Source organism: Apodemus sylvaticus, chromosome 7, assembly GCF_947179515.1.
Source record: "Apodemus sylvaticus chromosome 7, mApoSyl1.1, whole genome shotgun sequence".
Lineage (NCBI taxonomy): Eukaryota > Metazoa > Chordata > Mammalia > Rodentia > Muridae > Apodemus > Apodemus sylvaticus.
In genome coordinates this window covers 36471370-36493079 of record NC_067478.1, presented here as the reverse complement: position 1 = coordinate 36493079, position 21710 = coordinate 36471370, and the positions used below count along the sequence as shown (strand labels likewise).

General features: G+C 40.3%; 1 pseudogene; it reads left to right on the top strand.

Moving 5' to 3' along the window:
- The first annotated feature begins 11294 nt into the window (after window positions 1-11294).
- On the top strand, window positions 11295-11716 carry LOC127689613 (bcl-2-related protein A1-like; annotated as a pseudogene).
- The last annotated feature ends 9994 nt before the right edge of the window (window positions 11717-21710 follow it).

Sequence of the window (21710 nt, the reverse complement as noted above, 5' to 3'; positions counted from 1 at the left end):
CATGCAGCAAAGTGTTGGGTCCTGCTTATGTATCCAGTCTGTTAGTCTATGTCTTTTTTATTGGAAAGTTGAGTCCATTGATATTTAGAGAAATTAAGGAGAAGTGATTGTTGCTTCCTATTACTTTTGTTATTAGAAGTGGAGTTATGTTTGTGTGTCTCTCTTTTTATTTTGTTAAAATATGATTAATTTCTTGGTTTTTCTAGTGTGTAGTTTCCCTCCTTTTGTTGATGTTTTCCATTCATTATCCTTTGGAGGGCTGGATTTGTGGAAAGATATTGTGCAAATTATTTATTGTGGAATACCTTGGTATCTCCATCTATGGTAATTGAGAGTTTTGCTGGGTATAGTAGCCTGGGTTGGCATTTGTGTTCCCTTAGGGCCTATATGATACCTGCCCACAATCTTCTGACTTTCATAGTCTCTGGCCAGAAGTCTGGTGTAATTCTGATAAGTCTTCCTTTATATGTTACTTGACATTTTCCCATACTGCTTTTAATATTCTTTCCTTTTTTATAGCACATTTGGTGTTTTAATTATTATGTGACAGGAGGAATGTCTTTTCTGGTCCAAACTATTTGGAGTTCTGTAGGCTTCTTTTATGTTCACGAGCATCTCTTTCTTTAGGTTAGGAAAGTTTTCTTCTATAATTTTGTTGAAAACATTTACTGGCACTTTAAGTTGGAAATCTTCACTCTCTTCTATACCTATAATCCTTAGGTTTGGTCTTCTTATTTTGTCCTGGATTTCCTGGATGTTCTGTTAGGTGCTTTTTGCACTTTTCATATTCTCTGACTGTTGTTTCAGTGTTGTTCGTGGTATCTTCTGCATCTGAGATTCTCTCTTCTATCTCTTGTATTCTGTTGTTAATACTTATATCCATGACTCCTGACCTCTTTTCTAGGTTGTCTATGTCCAGAGTTGTTTCCCTGTGTGATTTCTTTATTGTTTCTATCTCCATTTTTAGATCCTGGATGGTTTTTTTCAGTTCCTTCACCTATTTTGCTGTGCTTTCCTGTACTTTTTAAGGGCTTCTCCCTGTTACTTGTGATCTCCTATATTCCATTAAGTGAGTTAGTTATGTCCTTTTTGAAGCCCTCTATCAGCATCATGAGCTGTGATTTTAAATCCAAATATAGCTACAGAGCAATAGTGATAAAAATCTCTACATGGTATTAGTACAGGGAGAGGCAGGTAGAGCAATGGAATAGAATTGAAGACCCAGAAATGAACCCTCACACCTTTGGTCACTTGATCTTTGACAAAGAATCTAACAGCATTCAGTGGAAAAAAGACTGCATTTTTAACAAGTGGTCAACTGGCAGTCAACATGTAGAAGGATGCATATTGACCCATTCTTATCTCCCTGTATAAAGCACAAGTCCAAGTGGATTTAGGACCTCCACATAAAACCAGATACATTGAAACTAAAGAAAAGAAACTGGGGGAAGAGCCTTGAACACATGGGCACAGGGGAAATTTTCCTCAACAGAACACCAATATAGCTTATGCTCTAAGATGAAGAATTGACAAATGGGACCTCATAAAATTACAAAGTTTCTGTAAGGGAAAGGACGCTGTCAATAGGACAAAACAGCAACCAACAAATTGGGAGAAGATCTTTAACAACACTATATCTGAAAGAGGTCTAATATACAATATATACAAAGAACTCAATAACTCCAGAGAGCCAAATAACGCTACTTTAAATATGGGGTACAGAGCTAAACCAAGAATTTTCACCTGAGGAATATCGAATGGCTGAGAAGCACCTTAAGAAATGCTCAACATCATTAATCTTTAGGGAAATGCAAGTCTAAACAACCCTGAGATTTTGCCTCCCACCAGTCAGAATGGCTAAGATCAAAAACTCAGGAGACAGCAGGTGCTTGCGAACATGTGGACAAAGAGGAACAATCCTCCACTGCTGGTGGGATTGCAACCTGGTACAACCACTCGGGAAATCAGTCTGGCGGTTTCTCAGAAAACTGGGCATGATCTACCAGAAGACCCCATTATACCCCTCCAGGGCATATACCCAGAGGATTCCTCAGCATGTAATAAGGACACATGCTCCACTATGTTCATAGCAACCTTATTTATAATAGCCAGAAGCTAGAAAGAATCCAGATGTCCCTCAGTGGAGGAGTGGATACAAAAAATGTGGTATAGTTACACTATGGAATGCTACTCAGCTATTAAAAACAATGACTTCATGAAATTCTTAGGCAAATGAGTGAAACTGGAAAATATCATCCTGAGTCAGGTAACCCAATCACAAAAGACCACACATGGTATGCCCTCACTGATAAGTGGATATTAGTCCAGAATCTCCAAATACCCAAAACACAATGCACATATCAAACGATGCCCAAGAAGAAGGAAGGAGAGGCCCCAGGTCCTAGAAAGTCATGATGCAGCAATGTAGGGGAATACCAGGACAGAGAAGTGGGAGGGATTGATTGGAGAACAGGGGGAGGGAAGAAGGCTTATGGGACTTTTGGGAAAGGGGGAACCAGGAAAGGGGAAATCATTTGAAATGTAAATAATGAATATATCTAATTTTTTTTAATTTATTGATATATTTATTTACATTTCAAATGATTTCCCCTTTTCTGGACCCCCACTCCCCGAAAGTCCCATCAGTCCCCTTTCCTCCCCCTGTTTTCCCACCCAACCCTTCCCACTTCCCCCTTCTGATTTTGTTCTATATGGCTTCACTGAGTCTTTCCAGAACGAGGGGCCACTCCTCCATTCTTCTTGTACCTCATTTGATGTGTAGATTATGTTTTGGGTATTCCAGTTTTCTAGGTTAATATCCACTTATTAGTGAGTGCATACCATGATTCATCTTTTGAGTCTGGGTTACCTCACTTAGTATGATGTTCTCTAGCTCCATCCATTTGCCTAAGAATTTCATGAATTCATTGTTTCTAATGGCTGAATAGTACTCCATTGTGTATATATACCACATTTTTTGCATCCACTCTTCTGTTGAGGGATACCTGGATTCTTTCCAACTTCTGGCAATTATAAATAGGGCTGCTATAAACATAGTAGAACATGTATCCTTATTAAATGCTGGGGAATCGTTTGGGTATATGCCCAGGAGTGGTATAGCAGGATCTTCTGGAAGTGAGGTGCCCAGTTTTCGGAGGAACCGCCAGACTGATTTCCAGAGTGGTTGTACCAATTTGCAACCCCACCAGCAGTGGAGGAGTGTTCCTCTTTCTCCACATCCTCGCCAACACCTGCTGTCTCCTGAATTTTTTTTTATTCGATATATTTTTTATTTACATTTCAAATCATTTCCCCTTTTCTAGCCCCCCCCCTCCCTGAAAGTCCCGCAAGCCCCCTTCTCTCCCCCTGTCCTCCCACCAACCCCTTCCCACTTCCATGTTCTGGTTTTGCCAAATAGTGTTTCACTGAGTCTTTCCAGAACAAGGGGCCACTCCTCCTTTCTTCTTGTACCTCATTTGATGTGCGGATTATGTTTTGGGTATTCCAGTTTTCTAGGTTAATATCCACTTATTAGTTAATGCATACCATGATTCACCTTTTGAGTCAGGGTTACCTCATTTAGTATGATGTTCTCTAGCTCCATCCATTTGCCTAAGAATTTCATGAATTCATTGTTTCTAATGGCTGAATAGTACTCCATTGTGTAGATATACCACATTTTTTGCATCCACTCTTCTGTTGAGGGATACGTGGGCTCTTTCCAGCATCTGGCAATTATAAATAGGGCTGCTATGAACATAGTAGAGCATGTATCCTTATTACATGGTGGGGAATCCTCTGGGTATATGCCGAGGAGTGGTATAGCAGGATCTTCTGGAAGTGAGGTGCCCAGTTTTCAGAGGAACCGACAGACTGAATTCCAGAGTGGTTGTGCAACCCCACCAGCAGTGGAGGAGTGTTCCTCTTTCTCCACACCCTCTCCAAAACCTGCTGTCTCCTGAATTTTTAATCTTAGCCATTCTGACTGGTATAAGGTGAAATCTCAGGGTTGTTTTGATTTGCATTTCCCTAATGACTAATGAAGTTGGGCACTTTTTAAGATGTTTCTCCGCCATCCGAAGTTCTTCAGGTGAGAATTCTTTGTTTAATTCTGTACCCCATTTTTTAATAGGGTTGTTTGGTTTTCTGGAGTCTAACTTCTTGAGTTCTTTATATATATTGGATATTAGCCCTCTATCTGATGTAGGATTTGTGAAGATCTTTTCCCAATTTTTTGGTTGCCGATTTGTCGTTTTGATGGTGTCCTTTGCCTTACAGAAACTTTGAAATTTTATGAGGTCCCATTTGTCAATTATTGATCTTAGAGCATATGCTATTGGTGTTCTGCTCAGAAACTTTCTCCCTGTACCGATGTCCTCAAGGGTCTTCCCGAGTTTCTTTTCTATTAGCTTCAGAGTATCTGGCTTTATGTAGAGGTCCTTGATCCATTTGGATTTGAGCTTAGTACAAGGAGACAAGGATGGATCAATTCGCATTCTTCTGCATGCTGACCTCCAATTGAACCAACACCATTTGTTGAAAAGGCTATCTTTTTTCCATTGGATGTTTTCAGCCCCTTTGTCGAGGTTCAAGTGCTCATAGGTGTGTGGATTCATTTCTGGATCTTCAATCCTATTCCATTGATCTGCCTGCCTGTCACTGTACCAATACCATGCAGTTTTTAACACTATTGCTCTGTAGTATTGCTTGAGGTAAGGGATACTGATTCCCCCAGAATTTCTTTTGTTGCTGAGAATAGTTTTAGCTATCCTGGTTTTTTTGTTATTCCAGATGTATTTGAGAATTTCTCTTTCTAACTCTGTGAAGAATTGAGTTGGGATTTTGATGGCTTTTGCATTGAATCTGTATATTGCTTTTGGCAAAATGGCCATTTTAACTATATTGATCCTGCCGATCCATGAGCATGGGAGGTTTTCCCATTTTTTGAGGTCTTCTTCCATTTCCTTCTTCAGGGTCTTGAAGTTCTTGTCATACAGATCTTTCACATGTTTGGTAAGAGTCACCCCAAGATACTTTATACTGTTTGTGGCTATTGTGAAGGGGGTATTTCCCTAATTTCTTTCTCAGCCTGCTTACCCTTTGAGTATAGGAAGGACACTGATTTGCTTGAGTTGATTTTATAACCTGCCACTTTGCTGAAGTTGTTTATCAGCTGTAGGAGTTCTCTAGTGGAGATTTTTGGGTCACTTAGGTAGACTAACATGTCATCTGAAAATAATGATAGTTTGACTTCTTCCTTTCCAATTTGTATCCCTTTGACCTCCTTATGTTGTCGAATTGCCCGAGCTAGTACCTCAAGTACAATGTTGAAAAGATAAGGAGAAAGGGGGCAGCCCTCTCTAGTCCCTGATTTTAGTGGGATTGCTTCAAGTTTCTCTCCATTTAGTTTGATGCTGGCTACCGGTTTGCTGTATATTGCTTTTACTATGTTATGTATTGGCCTTGAATTCCTGTTCTTTCCAAGACTTGAAGCATGAAAGGATGCTGAATTTTGTCAAATGCTTTTTTTAGCATCCAATGAAATGACCATGTGGTTTTTTTTCTTTGAGTTTGTTTATGTAGTGGATTGCATTGATGGATTTCCGTATATTGGAACAACCCTGCATCCCTGGGATAAAGCCTACTTGATCATGATGGATGATCATTTTGATGTGTTCTTGGATTCGGTTGGCAAGAATTTTATTGAGTATTTTTGCATCGATGTTCATAAGGGAGATTGGTCTGAAGTTTTCTTTCTTTGTTGAATCTTTGTGTGGTTTTGGTATCAGCATAATTGTGACTTCGTAGAAGGAATTGGGTAGGGTTCCTTCTGTTTCTATTTTGTGGAATAGTTTGAAGAGTACTGGTGTTAGGTCTTCTTTGAAGGTCTGATAGAATTCTGCACTGAAACCATCTGGTCCTGTGCTTTTTTTGGTTGGAAGGCTTTCTATGATTCCTTCTATTTCTTTAGGGGTTATGGGACTGTTTAGATGATCTATTTGGTCCTGATTTAATTTTGGTACTTGGTATCTGTCTAGAAAATTGTCCATTTCCTCCAGATTCTCCAGTTGTGTTGAGTATAGGCTTTTGTAGTAGGATCTGATGATTTTTTGGATTTCCTCAGTTTCTGTTGTAATATCTCCCTTTTCATTTCTAATTTTGTTAATTTGGATACTTTCTCTGTGCCCTTTGGTCAGTCTGGCTAAGGGTTTATCTATCTTGTTGATTTTCTCAAAGAACCAGCTCCTGGACTCGTTGAATCTTTGTATGATTCTCTTTGTTTCCACTTGATTGATTTCACCCCTGAGTTTGATGATTTCCTGTCTTCTACTCCTCCTGGGTAAAATAGCTTCTTTTTGTTCCAGGGCTTTCAGGTGTGTCATTAAGCTGCTAGTATATGCTCTCTCCATTTTCTTTTTGGAGGCACTCAGGGCTATGAGTTTTCCTCTTAGCACTGCTTTCATTGTGTCCCAAAGATTTGGATATTTTGTGCCTTCATTTTCATTAAATTCTAAAAAGTCTCTGATTTCTTTCTTTATTTCTTCTTTGACCAAGGTTTCATTGAGTAGAGTATTCTTCAGCCTCCATGTATATGTGGGCATTCTGTTGTTTTTGTTGCTATTGAAAACCACTCTTACACCATAGTGATCTGATAAGAGGCATGGGATTAGTTCGATCTTCTTGTATTTGTTGAGGTCTTTCTTGTGAACAATTATATGGTCGATTTTGGAGAAGGTACCATGAGGTGCTGAGAAAAAGTTATATTCTTTTGCTTTGGGGTGAAATGTTCTATAAATATCAGTCAAATCCAATTGGTCCAAAGCTTCAATTACTTTTACTATGTCCCTGTTTAGTTTCTGTTTTCCTGATCGGTCCATTGAAGAGAGTGGAGTGTTGAAGTCCCCCACAATTATTGTGTTAGGTGCAATGTGTGCTTTGAGCTTTAGTAAAATTTCTTTTACGAATGAGGGTGCCCTTGTATTTGGAGCATAGATGTTCAGAATTGAAAGTTCTTCTTGGTGGATTTTTCCTTTGACCAGCAAGAAGTGTCCCTCAGTGTCTCTTTTGATGACCTTAGGTTGAAAGTCAATTTTATCTGATATTAGAATGGATATGCCAGCTCGTTTCCGGAGACCATTGGCTTGTAAAATTGTCTTCCAGCCTTTTACTCTAAGGTAGTTTTTGTCTTTGACATTTAGGTGTGTTTCTTGTATGCAGCAAAACGTAGGGTCCTGTTTCCTTATCCAGTCTGTTATTCTATGTCTTTTTATTGGGGAATTGAGTCCATTGATGTTAAGAGATATTAAGGAATAGAGATTATTACTTCCTGTCATTTTTGATGTTATTTTTATATTTGAGTGATTATCTTCTTTTGGGTTTGATGAAGGAAGGTTACTATCTTACTTTTTCCAGGGTGTAGTTTCCCTCCTTGTATTGGAGTTTTCCTCCTATTATTCTTTGTAGAGCTGGGTTTGTGGAAAGATATTGTGTAAATTTGGTTTTGTCATGGCATGTCTTGTTTTCTCCATCTATTGTGATTGAGAGTTTTGCTGGGTATAGTAGTCTTGGCTGACATTTGTGTTCTCTTAGAGTCTGCATGAGATCTGCTCAGGATCTTCTAGCTTTCATGGTCTCTGGTGAGAAGTCTGGTGTGATTCTGATAGGTCTTCCTTTATATGGTACTTGGCCTTTTTCTCTTACTGCCTTTAATATTCTTTCTTTGTTTAGTGCATTTGGGGTTTTAATTATTATGTGGCGAGAGGTATTTCTGCTCAGATCCAGTCTTTTTGGAGTTCTGTAGGCTCCTTGTATATTCACAGGCATCTCTCTCTTTAAGTTGGGAAAGTTTTCTTCTATAATTTTGTTAAAGATATTTGCTGGCCCTTCAGTTGTAAATCTTCACTCTCATCTATACCTATAATCCTTAGGTTTGGTCTTCTCATTGTATCCTGGATTTCCTGGATGTTCTGGGATACAAGCTTTTAGCATTTTGCATTTTCTTTGACTGTTGAGTCAATGGTTTCTATGGTATCTTCGGCTTCTGAAATTCTTTCTTCCATCTCTTGTATTCTATTGTTTATATTTGCATCTATGGCCCCTGATTTCTTCTCAAGGTTTTCTATCTCCAAAGTTGTCTCTATTTGTGATTTCTTAGTTGTTTCTACTTCTGTTTTTAGATCCAGGATAGTTTTACTCAGCTCCATCATTTGTTTGTTTGTGTTTTCCTGTAATTTTTTAAGAGATTTTTGTGTTTCCTCTTTCATGACGTCTGCCTGTTGACTCAAGTTCTCCTGCATTTCTTTTTTTTTTTTTTATTTCTTCTTTATTGGCTTCTATCTCCTGCATTTCTTTAAGTGATTTTTCTGTTTCCATTATATGGGTTTCTAGCTTATTCATGTTCCCCTGTATTTCTTTAAGAGGTTCGTTTATGTCCTTTTTGTGTTCTTCTAGCAGCATCATGATCAGTGATTTTTAAATCCAAATCTTGTTTCTCTAGTGTGTTGGCATAACCAGGACTTGCTGATGTTGGAGAGTTTGGTTCAGATGCTGCCATATTGCCTAGATTTCTGTTAGTAGTGTTCCTGCGTTTGCCCTTTGCCATCTTGTTCTCTGGAGTTAGTTGGTCTTGTCCCTGGCTGGTGTTTGGGCCTCCTGAGGGGCTCTGGGGCTATTACTGCAACACTATATGGCTGGGTTTCCCCTGTAGCTGATTGCTGATGTGCTGTCTTCCTCTTGGGTGCCCTTGCAGCTCTAGTGTGCTTTGCCCCAGATTGTTTCTGTGAACCAGATGGAGCCTGTTTGCACCTTCAGGGAGTGCTGATGGTGTATGCTGCCAGAACATTTTCTGCCTGCTGATCACTCTGCTGGGCAGCTGATCTCCCAACAGGATTGGTGCACACAAGGCTAGACTGGCTGCTCAGGCCCTGGGTCCAGGTAAAAGCCTGGGAGGCCAAGGTCTGAGCAAAGGTCCCCTCGGGCTATGACTATTAATTGGGTCTGTCAGGTGGCCAGGTTGGCGGGTGTGCACTTGCGATCCCTGAAAGTGCTGGGAGAGTCTTCTGGGCTAACAACCTCCTAGGCGGGTTGACACACAGATGGCCCATCAAGCTGCCCAGTTCTTGGGGTCAGTCCAGGGCCTGTTGGGGCCTAGACCACCGCCTTGTTAGCCTCAGACTATGCCTGTTACACGCTTTGCCTGCTAGAGCTCTCTGGCAACCTGTAGGCAAAATGGCAGCGTACACTGGCACAGGCAAAAAAACCTCCTGGCTGGGTTGGCACCCTGATGGCCCCCCGAACATCCCAGGGCCTGGGTGCAGGCAAACGCCCATCGGGCTTAGACCCCCGAGATGTTGGCCTCGGGTTATGTTTGTGTACCTCAGTCTGTTCGATCTCTCTGGAGTCCGAAACCAAGATGGAGGCGAGTCTCTCGTGACTGGTGGGAGGCAGAGTTCTGATGTGGCTTCTGTGCGGTGAAAGGCACCGTAATTCCGCAGGTGCTTGCAGCCTGGCTGGCCAGCGATGGTCAGTGGTCATGGGCCCTGTGTCGCCTTGGTTCCACTGCTAATGGCCCTTCGGCTGGACCAGCCACTGCTGCACTGCCGCCACCGACTCCTAATTTTTTAAAAAAGAAAGAAAGTTACTTACCTTGTGCTGAAGTTTGCATCACTCTGGATACAGGATGCAGTTCAGTCTTGGAGTTCTTTCTGTTCTTTTGTGTTCTACTTCTGTTGCCTCCTCTTGTTCAGAATACAAAAGAGACCAAACTGTTTAGAGTCCCTTCAGCCAAATCCTAGACATGAAGAAACAAATAGCAGTTAGCACTATTGAATCCTGTCAAAATATCAGGGCCATGAGAAACACACACACACACACACACACACACAATATTTTAAACCTTGAGTATTGCGAGAGTGGCTTACTATAGGCATAGATAACTGAACATAGGAGTATATTTACAAGTGCAAAGAAATACACAAGGATTTATACATTAATAAAAGCTTGATAGCAAAAAATATTAATTCATTATTGAGGCAGCACAAATTGTTCTTGTTCTCATGGTGGTCACAAGCAGTTCCTTCAGTCTTGGTTGGGCTCTCATGCTTCTTTAATAAAAGCCTCTGGATAAAATAACCACAAAGAAAGGCTTGGCCAGGCCACAGTTGTTTTCATTCTGTATTTGTGCTGCTGACATTGACCCCAGGCAAGTATGCTACGAGAAATTCCAGACCCTAGGCAAAAGGACTTCTAAAATATGGAAACATTGGCAATTCTTCCTCCATCACCTCTATCTCTTCAATCAGCGTGTCCCACTTAATTCACAGTGGACACAACTCAGAGCTTCAGAACTATTGTGTGGCCTCAGTCTCGGACCATCATAGTTTGTTCAGGAAGTATCCAACCTATTCTAATTATTTCACACAGTAAAACCTTGGACTATGTATAATATATTATAGTTTTTTTTCTGGACTGAAATCTATTTGTAAGTTTTTATGTGTTGGTGGTGGTGGTATAGATATCTCTCTGTCTCTCTATCTCTCTACCTCTGTATCTATCATCTATCTATCTATCTATCTATCTATCTATCTATCTATCTATCTATCTACCTATTTACCTACCTACCTACCTACCTATCTAGTATACAACACAGTCCTGATACATTATTTTTTTAGTGTGCAATTATAGACTGATATAATAAACATATTGTTTTCAGTTTCTACATATTATAATGGACCTGCTCAGAGTGTATTGATGTAGGGTCTATTTTATACAAATTTCTACATATCAACTTAGGCAAGAATAAGTAGTCATAGTGGGTGATATTTTCCATGTCTTCAGACATGTTTCTTGGTCAACTACTTGCTTCCTATCCACATTGCTGCCCTAGAACTTTTGCACTTTATTGATACATAATCATCCTTTTTTAATGGTACCATGTATGTGGGATTTTTCTTTTTCTCTTTCATCTAGCCTAAAAATATAATTATTTGGAAACTCTACAAAATATAATATGTAAAGCCACAATATTTTTAAAGTTTACACTATAGGAAATGTTATCATCTAAAACCTAACCTCTCTCTCTCTTCTTCAAAACTCTCTTAATCTCTGTTATAAGTTATGATGTGTATCTTAGTTAACATTTATATTGTGACAAAAGTCTATGACCAAAAATCAGGTTGTCGAGGAGAGGAAAGGATTTATTTGGATTATACTGATATATTTCTCTGTCCTCCCCTGACAGGTCATATCTTTGCAGTCCTCCTCGGCCTCTAGGTGGACAGCTTCAGTTAGCTCTGCCAGGGAAGATGACAGCCTATGAGTTCATGTATATCCACTCCCTGGCTGAGAACTATCTTCAGTATGTCCTGCAGGCACCTGCCTTTGAATCGGTTCCAAGCAAAACATCCAGAGTGCTACAGAGTTGCTTTCTCCATTCAGAAGGACGTTGAAAAGAAGCTGAAGCCATTCTTGGATAACTTTCACGTGGAATCCATAGATACTGCCAGAATAATATTCAACCAAGTGATGGAAAAAGAATTTGAAGATGGCATCATTAACTGGGGAAGGATTTTAAGTATATTTGCCTTTGGGGGTGTTCTCCTCAAAAAACTTCCACAATAACAGATGTCCCTGGATATAGGTGCTTACAAACAAGTTTCCAGTTTTGTGGCAGAATTCATAATGAATAACACAGGAGAATGGATATGGCAGAATGGAGGCTGGGTATGTGTGATGACATATATATTATTTATATATATAAAATGAAGAATAGGAATGTAAAGTTTCCTTATTAATTAAAACAACAAAATAACAATCAAAGGATTCCAGTCTGTTTGTATGCCTTATTTTGAGATGCTCTTAATTAAAATTAAACAAAGCAAAAATCCCCTGGGTCATTTCCAGTGGCTCCTACTGGAAATGTTTTCTTAAAGATTTTAAAATTAAGATTTATACATTTATTTTATGTATGTGAGCACACAGTAGCTGACTTCAGATACACCAGAAAAGGGTATCAGACTCTATTACAGATTGTTGTGAGCCAGCATGTGGTTGCTGAGATTTTAACTTAGGACCCCTGGAAGAGCAATCAGTGCTCTTAACTTCTGACCTATTTCTCTAGCCTGTTCCCCCTTTTTTTTATAGTCAGAGAACATTTGTTTCTCCAACTTTAATTCTAGCTGTGAGGTCTGGGCTTGAGAACAGTATCATTTTTTTAAACAATATCTTCAGTATCAGCAGTGTGGATCCCCATATGCCTGCCTTTTCTAGGGTTATTTTTATGACAATCGAGAAATACTACAGAAAGAGCTGGTATTAAATATTGTCATATGTACTTTATCACGTTGTAATAGTCAACCATTTTACATTCATTACTTAAACGCCAACTTTTTCCATTTTCTTAGAACGCTATCAAGTGTGGCTAACCAGACTCCCTCACAGTCCTTTGTTACTAGGGATCAAATCTAGAGCCTAATGTGGTCTGAGCATATATGTTCGATCAGTGCATTGTACCCTTAGGTTAGTCTTTCTGGGAAATACTTTACAAATTGGTATCTGGGCTATATATGGAAGTGCTTGTTCTAGAACATAAAAAGGAAGATAAGAGGACCAAAACTTCAAGGCCATCTTCAACTACATAGTAAGTGAGCAGAAAGCCACCTCTGGGCACATGAAGGACTCTTTCATCTCCCCTACTCAGATAACACATATATTTATGCTATAACTGCTTTTATCAACCCAGGGCACTTAAAATAACATTTTAAATAATATTTTATGGCCCGAAGAAGTACATCAATTGTGGAGTCCCTGTATTGTGTGAGCAAGATCTCTAATTCAACCTCTAACACCATAAATACAAATTAAAAGAGTTCTGACTCTGTTTTGTTGTATGTACATGCTGTTGAAGAGCTTGTCTCTTCCAGCTGTAGTATATTTATTTGAGTTACTTCCTGACCTTTCCCTGAGTGTAGGCATGTTTTCTAGAGTGGATATTTGTAGAGTTATTTGCTCATGGTGTATATCCATTTTGAAATTACTGGAGTTTTCTCTTCCATGGTGGTTTTACTAAACTATAAACCTGCTATAAACATGGTAAGAGTGCCCAGCATTCCCCTGGTGCAAGGAGATAAACATGAGTCCTAGTAATCTATCACATTTCTCCACTTTGTTACACTACATACATGTACTTAGATAGTTTGTGTTAATTCATTTCCCCTTGGTTACTAGTACAGTTTCTCTTCATGTTGAGCATATATTCATATTTATTAATTCTTAGAATTGCCTGTTTATATTTTTTGCCCAGTTTTCAATGGCTTTATTAACTTATAAGAAGTCTGAAAATTTTAATATGTGACAGATTTTTTTAGTTCATTTCTTATCTTCTAAAATTGTTTATGCCTTCATTAATTACAAGTATTTAAAAGTTCTGTGCAATCAACTGTATTGAACACTGGCTGTTCCATTTCTGTTTTGTTATAAGTCTGCTTGCTTAGTGCTGTCTTACTGTATGTAATTTAGTCCTTCTTTTCAATGACTCTTCTTTCTAACTTGGCCTGATTTGAGTCTAGCTAAAACATGTCAGATACTATGTTTCTCCTGGTTGACTCTAGGAGGGGCTCAGAAAAGTTTCTGCTGCACTATGTACGACTTACATGAAGACAAATGTCTTCTAGCCCAGAGGCCATAAATGAGCCTATGGCAAAGACCCTCACAAGCTCTATAGTTTTACACTATGTTCCCATTGTATAGCCCAACATGAGAAAGACACAGAATATTTGCTACTCAAAAATCTAACTCCTAACTAACATATTGTGTGAATTATCTGGGAGTCACAGAGATATTAGCATATATATAGTAGGTAAACTCTACTTAATAGGGGTATATAAGAATATCTCTCTCTCTCTCTCTCTCTCTCTCTCTCTCTCTCTCTCTCTCACACACACACACACACACACACACCATTCAAGAATCTCCTATGCAGGTTCTCAGATCTCTTCTTTTACAGCTGGGAGTTTATGTTGTCATGAGAGAAGAGGTGTTTGGAAGTGGAATTGTAAACATTTCTGATAAACTTGAAGATTTACATGGAAAATATTTCTGATAAAATTGAAGAAATATATAGAAAAACGTGTTAAAATTAAAGATTATCATGAAAATTATACAGATAAAATGATAGGCATGAAGATAATTCTAAGTTGATTGAAGTTGGAATTATAAACATTTTCAGATAAAATTGAAGATTTACCAGAAAATATTTCTGGTAAAATTCAAGAAATATATAGACAAACATGTTAAAATTGACTATTTCATGGAAAATTGTACATACTAAATGGTAGATATAAAAAGTCTTTCTGCACAGTACCCCATCTCCAGGCAGTGCAGGAGGCCAGCTGTGCACCCAGAGGCTAGCTGGGAGGAGGCAGCTTGCACTGGTGAGTCCCACCCTGCAGAGCAGAGGATCCAGTCCTGAGGCCTCTGGCAGGAGCCTTATTTTTTTATGATTGAAAATAAAATTTTCTTGTCATCTGCAAATAGTGATAATTTGACTTCTTCCATTCCAATTTGTATCCCCTTGACATCCTTATGTTGTCTAATTGCTCTAGTTAGAACATCAAGTACTATATTGAAAAGATATGGAGAGAGAGGACATCCTTGTCTAGTCCCTGATTTTAGTGGGATTGCTTCAAGTTTCTCTCCATTTAGTTTGATGTTTGATACCGGTTTGGTGTATATTGCTTTAATGATGTTTAGGTATGGGCTTTGAATTCCTGTTCTTTCTGAGACTTTTAGCATGAAAGGATGATGAATTTTGTCAAGTGCTTTTTCTGCATCTAATGAGATGATCATATGGTTTTTTTCTTTGAGTTTGTTTATGTAGTGGATAGCTGTAGGGAGCTGCTTGCCCGTTAACTGTCGTTAACTGTCGTTAACTGTCGTTAACTATTAACAAGTCCTTATTTGGGTGGAGCCTGTTGAGTCTTGCGCCTTCCACATGGATACAACCTATCAGCAATGCCCACATGGCTAAGCCTGATTGGCTGGCTATTAGTATTTAAGGGCTGGGCTGATTCTCTCGGGGTCAGAAGGAGAAGAAGGAGAAGAAGTACAAGGGTCCTGAGTAAACTGCTTGAAGAAGATCTTCCTGTGTTGCATCATTCCTTGCCGGCGAGGATGGACGCAACAACTGGTGCCGAAACCCAGGACAAGAAACTCTCCTCGTTCGTGGGGTTTGAAGATCAGAACTTCTCGCAGTCAGGGTAGCGCGATGGTAAGTTCCCGGTTAAATGGGACAATAAAGTTCTCGGTGAGAGACAATAAAGTTCCCAGGCAAGGTGGGACAAAAGGGACCGTTAAAAACGGACAGCTTGTTCCTTTCTGTAAACAAAGAGGGAGGGAAAAGTTTGCGGAAGGCAAACCGAAAGTGAAAGTAAAGTCCGTGGAGGTTTAAGTTCGCAGATTAGCAACCTAGTGAAAAGTAAAGAGTTACAATTTATGGACCCTGCTCTGATAACAGTGTCCTACATTTTTTTCTGCTTTCTTTTTGTAAAAGGACTTAGAGCCTTAATTTTGAAAATGGGGACCTCACAGTCTCATCCAATTTTTCTGGCTCTTCAGGAGCTGCTTTTATCAAAGAATTTAAAGATCAAGAAATCGACCTTAGAGAGATTTCTTAATGAATGTAATACCGTGGCACCCTGGTTCGCTGTTTATGGCAGCCTAACAGTCACCTGCTGGGATAGGTTAGGGAAGGATCTGGACTTAGCCTGGGATCAGGGCACACTCAAAGGAGGAGTAAAACCTATTTGGAAGCTTGTTAGGGGCTGTTTAGAAGATAAAAAATGCTGTAAGGCCATAAAGGATGGACAAACTGCTTTAGAAATCTTACAAGAGGAATGGATGAAAGCGTGCAGAGAGTTACGAGGGCTGCTGACTAATGCAGGTCTTGCTGCGGCTGTGGTGCAATTAACACAGAATAGGAAGCCACAGTCAGGGGCTTGCTTCAGGTGTGGAAAGCTGGGCCATCTTAAAAAACAATGTCTGGAAAGAGGACGCACAGGCACAGGTGAAATTCATTGGCATTATTTACTTTAAATTTTTTGAATCTGGATAATGATGGTTTGGCTGCAGCTGATTGGCACCAATGCCCTAATAATACCTTGAAGGGTTATGTTAAATGGAAGGATGTGCTTACTGGATTATGGCATGGCCCTGATCCAGTGTTGGCGTGGGAGAGAGGTTCTGTTTGTGTGTTTCCTCAGACTCAACAAGATCCACTGTGGGTGCCTGAGCGGCTGACCAGACGCTGCAATAAAAATGAAGATCCTCCTGCTGTTACTGATTCTCGGCAAGACATTGATGCTGGTATAGATGGAGCCAAGATGGGCGATCTTGTCGGTGTTCCCGAGACCCATGCCGATACGCCATGATACTAAGCTGTTTCCTTGTCTTTTAGTTCTAACAAGTCTCTTGATATACCTTATTCACCTTTAAAGAGGAGGGAGTGTAAATGAAAACTATGCCCTTGCCATTCTTTTGATAGTACTTTCAATTGTTTGCCTGTGGTGCATCTGCAGGATGAGGTGTATCCAACAAAGACAGGTTGCAATGATGGTACAGGCATTCACAGCCATTGAAGCTGGACAGTCCTCCTAGGCCTGGCTGGCAGCTATGAAGGCCTAATAAGATGCTTTCCACGCTCAGGATGCGAGGCTAAGCACTGCACTCAGGGGCCCATGATTGGAGAGCCCTTGAGGGGAGCATGTTTGACTGCACACGGGTTGGTACCCCAGAACCCGTCTCTGAGCAAAAGGTACCGGATGGGTTTGATGAAATCCACTGGGCTGATGGCTCAGAGGGGCGTCGAAACAAGGTCCATGAGTCCACCCGATGGGCAAATGGTATATCAGAGGTCAAACCTCTACTCTCGCCTGAATGCGTGTTTAAAAAGAAAAAGGAGGAACTGTAGGGAGCTGCTTGCCCATTAACTGTCGTTAACTGTCGTTAACTGTCGTTAACTGTTAACAAGTCCTTATTTGGGTGGAGCCTGTTGAGTTGCGCCTTCCACGTGGATACAACCTATCAGCAATGCCCACATGGCTAAGCCTGATTGGCTGGCTATTAGTATTTAAGGGCTGGGCTGATTCTCTTGGGGTCAGAAGGAGAAGAAGTACAAGGGTCCTGAGTAAACTGCTTGAAGAAGATCTTCCTGTGTTGCGTCATTCCTTGCCGGCGAGGGTGGACGCGACAGATAGCATTGATGCATTTCCTTATATTGAACAGATGACATGATAGTCTACTTAAGTGACCCGATAATCTCCACCAGAGAACTCCTACAGTTGATAAACGACTTCAACAAAGTGGCTGGTTATAAAATCAACTCAAGCAAATCAGTTGCCTTCCTATACTCAAAGGATAAGCAGGTTGAGAAAGAAGTTAGGGAAATGACACCCTTCACAATAGCCACAAACAATATAAAGTATCTTGGTGTGACTCTAACCAAACAAGTGAAAGATCTATACGACAAGAACTTCAGGTCTCTGAAGAAGGAAATCAACGACTTCAGAAAATAGAAAAATCTGCCATGCTCATGGATCGACAGGATTAATATAGTTAAAATGGCCATCTTGCCAAAAGCGATCTACAGATTCAATGCAATCCCCATCAAAATCCCAACTCAATTCTTCACAGAGTTAGAAAAAGCAATTCTCAAATTCATTTAGAATAACAAAAAACCCAGGATAGCTAAAACTATATTCACAACAAAAGAAATTCTGGGGGAATCAGTTTCCCTGACTTCAAGCAATACTACAAAGCAATAGTGTTAAAAACTGCATGGTGGTGGCACAGTGACAGAGAAGTAGACCAGTGGAATAGAATTGAAGATCCAGAAATGAATCCACACACCTAATGGTTACTTGATTTTCGACAAAGGTGCCAAAAACATCCACTGGAAAAAAGATAGCCTTTTCAACAAATGGTGCTGGTTCAATAGGATGTCAGCATACAGAAGAATGTGAATTGATCCATTCTTATCTCCAAGTACTAAACTTCACTCCAAGTGGATCAAGGACCTCCATGTAAAACCAGACACACTGAACCTAATAGAAAAAAAACTGGGGAAGACCATTGAGGACACGGGCACAGGGGAAAAGTTCCTGAACAGATCAACAATAGCTTATGCTCTAAGATCAAGAATTGACAAATGGGACCTCATAAAATTACAACGTTTCTGTAAGGCAAAGGACGCTGTTAAAAGAATAAAATGGCAACCATCAAAGTGGGAAAGGATATTCACCAACCCTACATCTGATAGAGGGATAATATCCAATATATACAAAGAACTCAAGAAGTTAGACCCCAGGGAACCAAATAACACTATTAAAAATGGGGTACAGATCTAAATAAAGAATTTTCACCTGTAGAAATTCAGATGGCTGAGAGGCACCTTAGGAAGTGCTCAACTTCATTAGTCATTAGGGAAATGCAAATCAAAACAACCCTGAGATTTCACCTTACACCAGTCAGAATGGCTAAGGTCAAAAACTCAGGAGACAGCAGGTGTTGGTAAGGATGTGGAGAAAGAGGAACACTCCTCCACTGCTGGTGGGGCTGTAAGATGGTACAACCACTTTGGAAATCAGTCTGGTGGTTCCTCAGAAAACTGGACATGACACTTCCGGAAGACCCTGCTATACCTCTCCTGGGCATATACCCAAAGGATTCCCTGGCATGCAATAAAGACACATGCTCCATTATGTTCATAGCAGCCCTATTTGTAGTAGCCAGAAGCTGGAAAGAACCCAGATGCCCCTCAAAGGAGGAATGGATACAGAAAATGTGGTATATTTACACAATGGAACATTGCTCAGAAATTAGAAACAATGAATTCACAAAATTTTTAGGCAAATGGTTTGATCAGGAAAATATCATCCTAAGTGAAGTAACCCAATCACAAAAGAGTACACATGGAATGCAATCTTTGATAAGTGGATATTAATTAGCCCAGAAGCTCTGAATACCCACGGCACAAATCGCATAACAAATGACTCCCATGAAGAAGTATGGAGAGGGTCCTGATCCTGGAAAAGACTGATCTAGCATTGGAGGGGAATATAAGGATAGAGAAAAAGGAGGGGGGTGATTGGAGAATGGATGGAGAGACGAAGGATTATGGGACATATGGGGAGGAGGATCTGGGAAAGGAGAAATCATTTGGAATGTAAACAAAGAATATAGAAAATAAAAATATTAAAAAAAAGAAAAAATTTTCTCATAAAGTGGGGTTTAACATTAACAGCTCTGCATTGTTGGGTTAGATGAGCTGCAGACAATAAATTCCTTTAATATATAGACACAATCCATTATTTCTCTGACTCTAGAGAACCTTGACCAATACAGAAGTTGGTACTGGGGAGTAGGGCATTATTGCGATAGGCTTTTTCAATTTTTTATTTGGAGAAATGTTGACCTGGTGATTTTGGATGTGGAAAGCAGTGAAGTGCTTTAAGTTGGGCTTAGTGAACCATTCTAGTAGGAATATGGAAGACATTGCTGCTGAGGTTGATTTGAACTCTGGGAGAAGGATTTCAGTATGAGGCCTAGAAGCTGCTCTTGTGATATTTAGCGAATAAGTGTGGCTGCCTTTTGCCCTAGTCTTAAGAATCTGCCTGAGGGTAGGTTGAAGAGATTCATATTAATTGCTTTGACAAAGGAAGTATCAAAAATACCCAGCATAGACTTTGTTCCCTGGTTAAGTCTCATGAAGAACATTTTGAACAAGCACAGCAAGCATAGAAAGGAAAAATATAAAATGAATTATTCAAGTTTTAAAGGGGCACCAGCTGGCCAGTGGTGGTGCACACCTTTAATCCCAGCACTTGGGAGGCAGAGGTAGGTACATTTCTGAGTTAGAGGCCAGCCTGGTTTACAGAGTGAGTTCTAAGATAACCAAAGCTGTACAGAGAAACTCTGTCTCAAAGAAAAAAGGGGGTGGTGTGGTGAAATGGAGCTTGATTGTGAGTTCAAGGGTATTACATTGTGATATTCAAGGGTGATCTTGGGGCAAGATCCCTCCCCACTAAGTTTAGATCCAGGCATGGTGATATATGCCTTTAATCCCCACATTAAGAAGACAGAGCCACATAGTTCTCAGAGATCAATCTACAGTGCAATTTCCAGTACAGGGAAGTTTAGGCAGGGAAGAAGGTAGAAAACAGAAAGCTCGTGATAATGAAATAGAACAAGGGGGCCATGCCCCATCTCCTGCAAGCAGAAGAACTCGGCAGCTTCTGCCCCTTAGACCTGGCTTTAGAGTCAGATATAGAAGGGACTACTGGGATAATAGATGTTGGTTAGCTGGAGTTAAGAAATTAGCAGTAATTAAGAAAAGACCAGCATCACTGTGGTGAAATCTTCTGGAAAGTGTTTTCTGAGAGCAGAAAGAAGTTGTGTTCCAGAGATAGCCAAGGCTGTACCTGGTACTGCAGCTGGACTTGGTAGTGTGCAATAACCCAGGTATTACAGAATTTGAAGGTATGAAGGAGTTGTGGAGAGAAGCTGAGGCTTGGTACTGTTAGAGGCCAGAAAAGGCCATTGGTGGCGGTGCAGGCTCAGTAGCAATTGATGGCCCAGGATTGAAGGGATAATGCAAAGAAGTTGAGGCTGGGCTCCATGAAGGGAGCCTCTGAGAGGCTATTGGTGAAGCCTAATTGTGGTGGAAGACCCATCCTATTGGAGATACCAGTACCATGGGATGACCCCACCAAGGACAGCAGCAGCAATGGAGTGGAGTGGAGTCAACCTACAGTGCTACATAGGGCAGAGCTGGAGATGGGACCCAAGCCCTTTGGAGGAGCCCCGAAGATCATGTGTAGATCTCAGACATTGAAACAAGAATCTGTGAAGTTGCCTTGGATACACCAAGATGTATCCAAGATGTCAGAACCTTGAGGTACCTGCCAAGGAAAGTGGTTAACACAGAGTAGAACCAGCTCAAGACAATGAAGTTTGTTGCTGCTGATTATCAGATCTGCCAAGAGCAGTCAACAACGATGAAAGGAATTGGAGATGTGAAGAGTGCTTTGATATGAAACATGGAGATGTGAAGTTTTGAGGGTGTTCAGCTGGTTTTCTGTCTTGCTTTGGCCCAGTATTTTTAACTTTATATGGGATTATATAGTTAAGAGACTGCATAAATCTCAGAAGAGACTGAACTTTTTCACATTGTCACAACTGTTACAGACTGGAGACTTTTGAAGTAGGATTAAATGTATTTTGCATTATACTATGGCTTGGTATGGGCTCTATAGACTCATGTGTTTGAACAAGCCTATGTGATGGTTTGAATATGACTAACCCAGGGGGTAGCACTATTGGGATCTGCTGTTTTGTTAGAATAGATGTGGCCTTATTGGAGGAAGTGTGTCCCTGTTGGGTTGGGCTTTGAGACCCTCCTTCTAGCCATGTGGGAGCCAGTGTGCTCTTGGCTTCCTTTGGATGAAGATGTGTAGAACCCTCAGCTCCTCCAGAGATATGTCTGCCTGGAAGCTATCTGCTTGATAATGGACTGAACCTTTAACTTGTAATCCAGCCCCAATTAAATGTTGTACCTATAAGAGTTGTCTTAAGTCATGGTGTCTCTTCACAGCAATGGAAACCCTAACCAAGGCACTAAGCATATGGTTTTTTGTTTTAGTTTGTTTGTTTTGCTTTTT